The 10,594-nt window shown below is 32.3% G+C and overlaps 1 long non-coding RNA gene across 1 annotated transcript; it reads left to right on the forward strand.

Annotated features, from left to right (window-relative positions):
* The first annotated feature begins 253 nt into the window (after positions 1–253).
* On the forward strand, positions 254–6,927 carry LOC139045197 (uncharacterized). The gene is made up of 3 exons (XR_011503094.1): positions 254–304; positions 1,505–1,593; positions 6,399–6,927. It is a non-coding gene; the product is annotated as an uncharacterized lncRNA (long non-coding RNA).
* The last annotated feature ends 3,667 nt before the right edge of the window (positions 6,928–10,594 follow it).

Below are 10,594 nucleotides of genomic sequence, written 5' to 3' on the forward strand. Positions count from 1 at the left end.
ACAGTGACAGCAATGGAGGCATGAATATGAGAAAATTACATTTGGATAAATATAATGGATAAACGGGGAAATTCATGAAAAGTTCCTTCAAGATAGAGAAAATGGGAAATTGAATACTGCATTAGTATTGATATAATTCAGATATTTTCAAAAGGAGATTGTTAGGGAGTGATATGACTTTAAGTTAGTTGAGACGAATCTTTCTAAAAATAAATTATGAAAAGATAACAGGGAGTGTTAGTGATTGTCTGCCATTAAAGGACAGAGCATTAACACGAACAGAGGAGTAAGCAAGAGAAATAAGGTAGGAAATTAGGAAGATAAAATACACAGTATAAGGAAGGAGGGATGACAAATCTTGTTAAATAATCTCGAGGGTTTGAGAAGGATTTCTTTTTAATTTAGCCGGTAGAAAACCAATAGTGATATTTAAGAGCAGGAGATCAATGATGTCGGTTAGAATGCTAGCTACAGAAAACAAAGAAGGGGCTAGGCATGAGGATGTTAGATGAATTAATTATTCATAGGAGGATTATTGCTGTAAGAAGAGCAACATGACTGAGTTACATCCAGTGGACTGTGGGGTCAATCGAACGCTCTGTCTGAAGTGTGATTTAAAGAAGGCAGAAGAGGGGATTGATAAAAAGGATGTATGATAGAGAGATATATGAGATCAAACCACAAATAAAATTAAACATATTCATGGATTATATGTCTAAACACTAGTCTGATGTCAGACCCATAGCAAGGTCTTAAATATTAATTAATTCAGATATCATCAGATTTAATCTGGCATATTTCAGTTCCAAAATAAACTAAGAGTCAAGGACACGTTATGCAAACGATTTTCAGATACAGAAAAATTTGAAGAAAGGATTTAAAGAAAAGAAGTCATTTGGAGAAAGTCCTAGGGAAATAAAAAATATTTCCAAAAAGTGCTAAAAATGCTCAAAGTTGAAGAAAGGACATGATTCATTTTACAAATGCAGAGAACAAAGGAAATGAATTTTCCAAACGTGCTCCTAATCTGACTCCTCTCCCTTCCAAGTGTTAGTCATTGGAGTTTGCACACCAGTACTGAAATGGTGAGTTTATGCTGTTAAAAATCACAGAAAGAGACTTCTATTCTTAATCAATTATTCAATTTCAGCTTTGACTGCGTTGTCATACCTTTTTATTTTCATCCAATCCCTTGCAGTTCAGGGCCCACTCCACCTTAATAACAAAAGAACTGCAAAATAGATAATGCACACTTTATACTCTAAAGCCCTCAGATATTCAAATGTGTAGAGCTCCAATTTGCATTAAGAAAATGATATTGATGTAAAAATATAAAGTTAGTTAATGATGGAAAAGCCTCAAAAAATGTTCTTTGTACTTTCCAGAAAGAGATAAATTATTTTCAGGACAGTACCTTACTATTTTCTCTAGCCTTGTATTCAGGGACATTTCTTTTGATTTAGTGACAGTTTATTTGGTAGACACTTATGTCTTTTAATTTCAGTTACCTTAACATGGAATTGTCCTATATCAATCGACATCACTGAGCATGCGCCCATATCAGAGACAAGGATGGAAAAAATAACATATAAGGTAAAGCAGGAAATGTGGAGTTGGAATATAATGAGTCCATGTGAAGTTGTGGGACTTCATCTGAAAGTGAAACATGGAAAAACTAGTCATATAAGTAATTATTGGTTAGTAACCTTTTCTGTAGATTTTAACATTGACTTATTTGATTTTGCAAAATGATGAAGTCATAAAGGATGTTATATTTAAAAAATGAATCAGCATTACTAATTCCAATTATACAATACCAATTCTTACAAAATAGATTACTTACATTATTTAAATAGTAGAGTGCTAATTAATCCTTCTTTCTTTAACTTGATATAGTTACTAAAGTGCTAATATCATGATCCAATTTTCATACCTTTCATTCTGAAACTTGATTATGAACCATTTCACAGGCTATGCATGTGTATACATTTTTAAGAAATAAAAATAGTAAATGTATGAATGTGTTTAGACTATTCAAAGTAATGTAGGTACAATGTAGCAAACAATTCTATGATCTAGATGAATGTTTCAGTTCTAGGCCAAAATAGGAGTTGTTTAGGAAGCAGAAATCCTCTGCTACCTTACTAATCAAATCTCGTAGAATTCCATCTATACACGTACAACTGTACCTGCCAACTGCTTTTATCTTTTTGGAACTGAGGTCTACTGACGTGACAGAAATCATCCTCTAGGCTTTTCTTTTTTATGTGGTTATAATTATTTGTAGTCAGTTTCCTATTCTTCCACATTTCTTCTGCCCCCTTACAAAGTTATCTTAATTATTTCTATGCATTAAAGGCCAAGATGCATGTACAAAAACTTAACACATATATGAATACTATCTGAGACCAAATCTTGTTTTCCTATGTTCATTATCCCCAGAGTCCAATTAAAGAATAGAATGCAATACACCCAATGCCGGTTTCAGAGGAACAGGCTACTGGTAACTAAGTCTTGCACTGGAGTAAAACTTTTAGAGGCATCGATCATGTGCCAATGTTATAAAAAGGACTGACAGCCATCTGATCCAGTCCTAACTGGATATTACTGTGGAGTTAATCTCCCTTACTCCCTGATAATGGCTTCTCCTCTGGCTGCAGTTTGTTTTTAATTCTTCATTAACCTCTCTATATTACTCCAGTGTACTGTAGAAAAATCATGTTTCCCATGCTACATTGTATAATTTGATCTGAAACAAACCCATACCTGTCACACTAGGAAATGAATGACACTCCCAAACCACAAGCAAGCAATACAAATTTTAAAAATTTCCTCCATTATAAATATCCTCTCTCTCAACCTCACAAGAGCGGCACACCCGTGAGCTCCACCCTTCCTGCTCACCTTTATATGGTCATCACATATCCGTTCATATACTGGCAGGCTTACAGTAATATACTCTAGAAAATTTGATTTCTTCTTTGATATTATGGAACACTAAGCTTTTTTGTGTTATTTTCATCAGATTTAAGGCACTATTTGACAATTATAGAGACTCTTTCATTATGTCACTTTATTCACTTAGAAAATACAGGTAAAGGTATTAAACCCACAGTCTCTTCATAATAAAATCCTTTGAATAAAATCTCATGCCATCAATTTATGTTAACTCATCACTTGCTGGTTAGTTTATAAATTGCATAATACTTTTATATTTTAATTTTTATTAGTTATTTATTACAGAGAAAACTAAAGAAGTACAGAAATGGGAGTAATAATCAAATTGAAAGCAGCTAGTTTTCCTTCTAAAAGAAGAGTTTAAATTAATTTTTTAACATGAATATTGGGATTTTCTAATTGGATACAATTTGAACATCCAATAATAGAAAAATTTTAACATAACATATTCTATATTCACAGAATACTATACTATACAGAAATTAGCAATAATTATATAATTTTCATTTATTTACATGAAGATGTATAATTAAATAAAAAATTAAAACTATAACTATGCTACAGAAAAAAATGCATAAGTGTATGTGTATGTGCGTGTATGTGTATTTTTTTTAGGAAGATTAGCCCTGAGCTAACATCTGCCGCCAATCCTGCTCTTTTTTGCTGAGGAAGACTGGCCCTGAGCTAACATTCGTGCCCATCTTCCTCTACTTTATATGTGGGACGCCTACCACAGCACAGCTTGTCAAGTGGTGCAGTTCCACACCCGGGATCCAAAGTGGAACGTGCAAACTTAACTGCTGCGCCGCTGGGCCAGCCCCTGCATGTATGTGTAGTTTTCAAACAGTAATTTACTGAGGTATTGATTTAATGGATAATTTCCCTGTTATCTTTTATCTATTCCTAAATTTCAGATGTGGATACAAGTTATTTGTGTAAAAGTATAATGCAAAATTAAACTGAAATGAGTATAATATTTCTGTCAGTCTATTATAATGTATATTTGACCTTTGGCTCTTTTATTAACAATTGATGTGAGTTCTCAGTCACAATTGATGTGACATTTTATGACAATATGTATCTATTATGCAGATTTATAAAATGAATTTATTATTCCTAATAATAAACTTATTTTAATAGCTATGGCTATTTCTCAGGATCCAGCAAGGCAAGTCCTGTTTCACTGCAGTAGGAACAGAGACTGAGCAAGTTCAGGGCTGAGATGGAGACACTCATAGAAGGAATGAGGCCTGAACACAGTTGCAGGCCTGGGAAGGAAGCAGTCTGGCAGCGACAATGTATTATCCCAAAAATGTGCTAATGGGCAATATTTATATTAGACCACACAAAAGGGCAACACTGCAGAGTGGAGAAAGGGCATAAAAAATGACACCAATAGAAAGTGATAGAGATAGCTAATATGTATAAAAAGAAAAAGAGAGTCATCTAAGAGACGTCAATATATGGAAATCCAATCACCAACTTTTGGCATTTTGGAAGTGTGTGTGGAACTATAAAGGAATTTTGCAAACAAGATTTGATACAAGAACCAGACTCTCCTTTTTGAATGGAATGTTTTATAAGCGTGAAACAGATATCAGGCAAGTTAACTAGAGGGATGCGCAGATGCAGAGACAGGATGCATGTGAGAAAAACAATCTGAAGCTTTTTACAGAAGCACGGTAAAGTTAAAGCCAGACTGGAAACAACTGTGGCAAAGCAAATCCAATATAATTAATATTATACAGAGAAACAAAAAAGTAAGGGAGTAACAGTTGTTAAATGCATTAATGGAATTTTTGTATACAATATTGTATAAAAATTGTATACAATAATACATTTTTGGAAATATAGATAAAAATTTATGCCCACATATTATTGTTAATGTAATAAAAAATTAAAATCGGAGGCTTAATTTAGCAATTAAAAAAATTTTAAACACAAATAGAAACCAAAAGTGATCACAAAGAAGGACAAAGTTGAAGAAACAGAGTGCCATTATCGTTAACTTCAAATTTACTTTTTAATTGCAGGGATATGTAAGGCCATAAGGGTTATAGAAACTAATTTAGCCCAAAGTTTTGTTTAAATTATTTTAAATTGTTATGAATTTTCTATTTAAATGAAGACGTGTAGCTGAGTCAGTGTGTTTATTGCATAATTGGGAATTTTCCAAATGAACTTCTTCGTAAAGTACAATGTTCACTAAAGAATAAGTAACAAGATTATACTAATTTGATAGTTATGTGAATAGGAAAGCCAGTCCTCACTTTGGATAGCAGTTGAGACAGAAAAAATAATTTTGCAAGCTGGAATTGTGCAAAGTGATTTTAACAATCAACGGAAAATTTAAAATTGTTCCATGACCTTTAAAATTTTTTGTCAAAACATTAAAAACTCCTTTACTGTTGGTTATAAATGTAAAGGTCAGTGAAAAAGAGTAAAACTGTTATTTAACCATAATCTAAAACATTGAAATTAAAGTATTTTATTTCTTAGTAAAAATACTTGGCTTCTTCTTGTCATATAATTTATGATAGGAATTGAACATCTTTTCTATAGATTGAGGAATTATCATCCTTCATTTTAGTTTTAGATCACCTTCTAATAGTTTAATCTTCGTGATTTCAATATTGTTAAATATCTCCAAGGGTTCCTTCTAATGTGAAGGTTTTTGCCAGATTTACTTCCTCTGAGAAATTTTTATCTTTTTTGTTGCAACTGCTTTCTTCATTATGTGTCTAAATTTGCCATTACTAAGATCTTCTGGCTGCATAGCTAGAGTCTCTGGAATGGCGGCAGTATCAACATTCCCACAGTTAGCTATTTCTTTAATATCTGCACTTAAATTTGATTAAGATTTCACTTTTTTTCAGCATTATCAATTTTCATTTCTTGCTGCACTTTCATCTTTGCTGGCCAGTTGCTTCATTTTAATATCCAATATTGTAAATGACACATGGCCTATCACTGTGAGACAAGGGGTCAGCAGATGCAGGCTTTGCTGTCTGTGCAGGAACTGAATAACAGATTCAGTACCAGTGGCCAATCACTGACAGAGTTTGAAAGGAGTGATGTAACGACCACTGATCATGATGTGCATCCGTTATTTACATTATGATTCGTGGACTGACCAGCTACCAGTGAAGTTTATACTCTATGCAACTGCTCACACTTGACATAGCATGATCACTAAAATTTGAACCATGTTGTTGAGACATGAGTGTTATTTTATTAAAAGTGGTAACTGAAATTCATGTATATCAGATACATACAAAGTGAAGACTTCCTGTATTAAAGATCGGTAACTGCAGCAATTTTTTAGAACTTAGGCCACCAATTCTTTTTCAAGGAAGAATGTATTTTATTATTGACATTATTTAGAACTGCCAATGCTTGCATTTTATTTGAATTTTTTCTCGTTTTTAAATTCTTTATAGAAAATGCATTCCTCTCTTGGCTGTATCCAGGACAGGCACTCTCACTCCCCACCACTGGTCAGCTGCCCGGGCAGGGAAGATCATCATGACTGGGAAGCTGTTGGAAACTAGGGCTGTCACTCTACCACATGGCCACAGAAAAGAAATGGCTGGATGATAAGATTAAGCAGCAAGGTTGTAAGTAAGGCCTATTAAATAGTTCTGAAAGAACTATTGGTGTTGTGGAAACAACTGGACAGAAGCAATGGATGCCTCAGTGTTAACCTTGTCTTTTTCACATAGCTAAATATCTCACAGAAAACTCTGGTCAAAATTTTCAGTCCTTTGCTTTCTTTACATTTATTGAAAAGCAATGTCAACTAAATTGAATTTCTTAATATAGTATGTTGTTGTTATTACTAAGACCTACTCAGAATTTTAAACTAAACTCTCTCCAGCTAGAGTGAATTCTGTTATTAAAATCTTATTTAATAAGAAACTCACTAAACTTTTTCAAGGATCTTATTAAATCTGTAATTGGTATACTGATTATTGGATTTGTCTTACTCAAAGCCATTTTCACGCATTTTGTTTGGTATATATTTAATAAGTATGCCCCCTCACTCTGGGAGTGGAGGGGAGAAGGGAAAAGCTCAATTTAAAATCTCCAGTGTTCAAATATTCTTCCTTTTCTTTCCTTTCCTAAGAAAATTCTTTCCTTGTACACTGAGTCTCCCTCTGCCCCCAACGACTTTACTTTCTCCTTGTGCATAATCTATCTGCTGCCTCCTGATTCTGTGCATCTCTGAAACATGGTCCAGTCTTTCACTCTATTCATGCCCAGATTTTAAGGTTTCCATTCTTACATCTTAAACACTGAATAAATCTAAACATTCACTTTCTCTATCCTATAATAACTCCTCAATGTTTTGAGTAAAATTACCCATATGGTTGTAGTGACAGTGCATGAAATCCACTGTCAGAAATCTCCTCTGATGATTAAACAATGCCCACAAACCTTTTACTATTGTCCCACTCAAGCATTTTACAATTTTCATAGTAATCATTTAAAAATATTTTCCCTCTCTCAAAACTTCTGCAAAGCCCAAAATCTCCCAATGGTTTTCAGCAAATGACCTTGCCTTTTACCTCACAGAGAAAATATGTCATCAGATGTTTACTAACACAACTTCTTGACATCAAATCTGCACCCATACATACAAACACACATGTATAGATATAAACATTTTATTTATATATATGTCGACTATACATGTGTTTCATACACACTGTTTTTTCTTTCCTCATGTTATAAGGAAAATTCTGTCATGTTCTGAGTGCTGATCTTGTAGCTGTACACTCTATCTCAGCATCCATTTTTTTCCCAAGGAAATTTCTTATCAATTATTCTCTTTCTCATTTATATCTTTAACTCCTCTTTCTCATAGTAGCTTTTGAATATGGCCAAGTTTATTTCAAGACATTTTGTTCTACTTATTTTCCCCTTCATTTATTTCCTTTTTTTTCTCCTCTTCACAGCCTAATATCATGCATGAGTTGTTTACACACATTTCCTACATTTCTCCTCCTCCCAGTTACTCCTTAAACTACTGTAATCTCAGATTTGTCTGAATCAGCTAATTGGTATGATGACAAAGGACCAACAAGTTACCCAATCCTGCCAGGTCCTATCCAAAGAAATACCACATTTGAAACTATTGGTAGTTATCTTTTCAAAGTACTTTGAAAAAGTATCTTTTCAAAGCAAAATCTTTTGTTATCACAGGATATCAAAGCCAACTCCTGAGAAATAATAATATACAGAAAAAATAAACACAAAAGTCATTAAAAAAATTATATATACACACAGATTCAAGAAGCTGAGCAGACTAAGGAAGATAAATTCAAAAAAGCCACATTTATCTACATCTTAGTCAAATTCCTGAGAATGAAAGAAAAGAAAAAAAATTCTTAAAAGTGTCCAGTGTAAAAAGAAAGACCTTTCTTTACAAAGCTAGGAAATACTAAAACTGAGAGCTGACTTTTTAAATCTTTTCAAAAGAGATGATGAAATCCATAAGTCAACAGAATGACAAACTTTAACATGACGAAAGAAACAAACAGGCAAAGAAATAAAACAACTTTCAATCTAGAATTTATACACAGAAAAGACATCTGTCAAAAAATAAGAGAAAATAAATTTTCAGTCAACAAAAATGTAAGGGAATTTGTCACCAGCAGTCTCTCACTAAAAGACATCCTAAAGTGAATTTTTCATGCAGAAGAAAAATATTCCTAGACGGAAGCATGAAAATTAATGAGGGAATAGTAAAACACCAGAAAGGCCAATATGTGTGAATGTTAATTAACATTGACTGTACAAATAACTAACTTTATTATCTTCTGGAGTTTAAGATATGTAAAACAAAATTCATGGCAACAGTACTGGAAAAGGAAAAGAAGGAAGTTATGAATGCTAATGATTTTGTTCGTATGTATTAAGACAAGGGCTCATATTACAAACACCCAAAAAACAGTAAAGTCACGTATGATTAACAGGTATTACCAAAAAAAGGAAAAAAATATTAATACCCTCAAAAAAGGGAAAAGAGAAACATGATGTAGGTGGATCACATAAAACAAATAATTAGATGGTAGATTTAAAGAAATATAAATTAGTAATTATACTACATGTTAAAGAGTAAAATACTACAAGTAAAATCATGAGATTTTCATACTGTTTAAAAAAACCAACAGAAACATTGTTAGAAATGAAGAAAGTATTTCACAATGTTAAGTACCTAATCTAACAATGTATTATTTTCCTAAGTCCTAAATCCGAACAATCTAGCTTTGAAATATATAAAGATTGTAAAAGCCAAAAGGATAAATATACAAATCCACAATAATAAATTCAGAGAGTGCATTTAGCAATACAGAAAAAAATCCCTCAAAGATAAAAATGTAGAATAAAAAAACACAAATTACAAATTTGACCTAATTGACATATATTGAATCCTACACCTCAAAACGACCCAGTTTGCTATCTGTTCAAATGCACTTAAAACATTTACCAAACTACATTAAGGCATTAAGAAATCTTCATGACTTTCAAAAAATTTTGAAAAATTGAAGTCATTCAGAGTATAACTTCCAAGAACAATGGAATTAGGCTAAAGACCAATAACAATAAGAGAATCACCAACCTACTATTCTTTAACCATTACATTTCTTTTTTTTATTAATTAATTTATTTTTTATTGCAGTAACATTGAATTATAACATTATATAACTTTCAGGTATACATTGTAATATATTTCGAATTCTGTGTAGATTACATCGCATTCACCACCCAAAGACTAATTACAATCCATCACCACACATGTGCATAATCACACCTTTCTCCCTCCTCCCTCACCCCTTCCCCTCTGGTAACCACTAATCTAATCTCTGTTTAAGCATTACATTTCTAAATAATATAAATTGAAAGAGAAAAATTATTGAAGTGTGAATTAGAATATATTTTGAACATAAAAAATAATAAAATACCTTTACTTATACAATACAAAACATCTGTGTTTAGGAGGAAATATATAGAAGAAAATACTTATACAAGAAAGAATAGAACGTCTATATAAGTAATTTACTCTCCCATCTAGAGAAACTGGAAAAAGAAACATCAAACCTAAAGATAATAGAAGAATAGAAACAGTAAGACAACAGCAGAACTCAATGAAAGAGAAATCAAATGGAGTAAAAGAGAACAACGGACTCAAATTTGCTTTTGAAACAATGTATAAAATTAATAAACCCCTACCAAAAGTGACCAATAAAAAGAAAAAACATATTTCCAGTTAAGAAAATGGAAAAGGAGATATCAATATAGATCATGTAGACATTAAAACAGACAAGATGACATTATAAACAGCTTCATATCCACAAATGTAAAAATTTGGATGAATTTCTTCAAAAATACGACGTTTCAAAGTTTTCAAAGGAAGAGAAAATAGATATTTATTAAAGAAAAATTCTCTGTAATTTAAAAACAATATCCACACAAACATACACACATACATATTAAAATTCATTTTAACCAATGTAGTTTTCCAGATTCTGAAAGGAAAATTATCTCTAAACTTACACAATCTTTTCCAGGGAGTGGAAAAGTAGAGCTCACCTCCTAAAGCTTTGCATATGCCCAATACCCTGAAAAGAGC

This window comes from Equus asinus, chromosome 4 (genome assembly GCF_041296235.1).
Source record: "Equus asinus isolate D_3611 breed Donkey chromosome 4, EquAss-T2T_v2, whole genome shotgun sequence".
In the NCBI taxonomy this organism is placed as follows: Eukaryota; Metazoa; Chordata; class Mammalia; order Perissodactyla; family Equidae; genus Equus; species Equus asinus.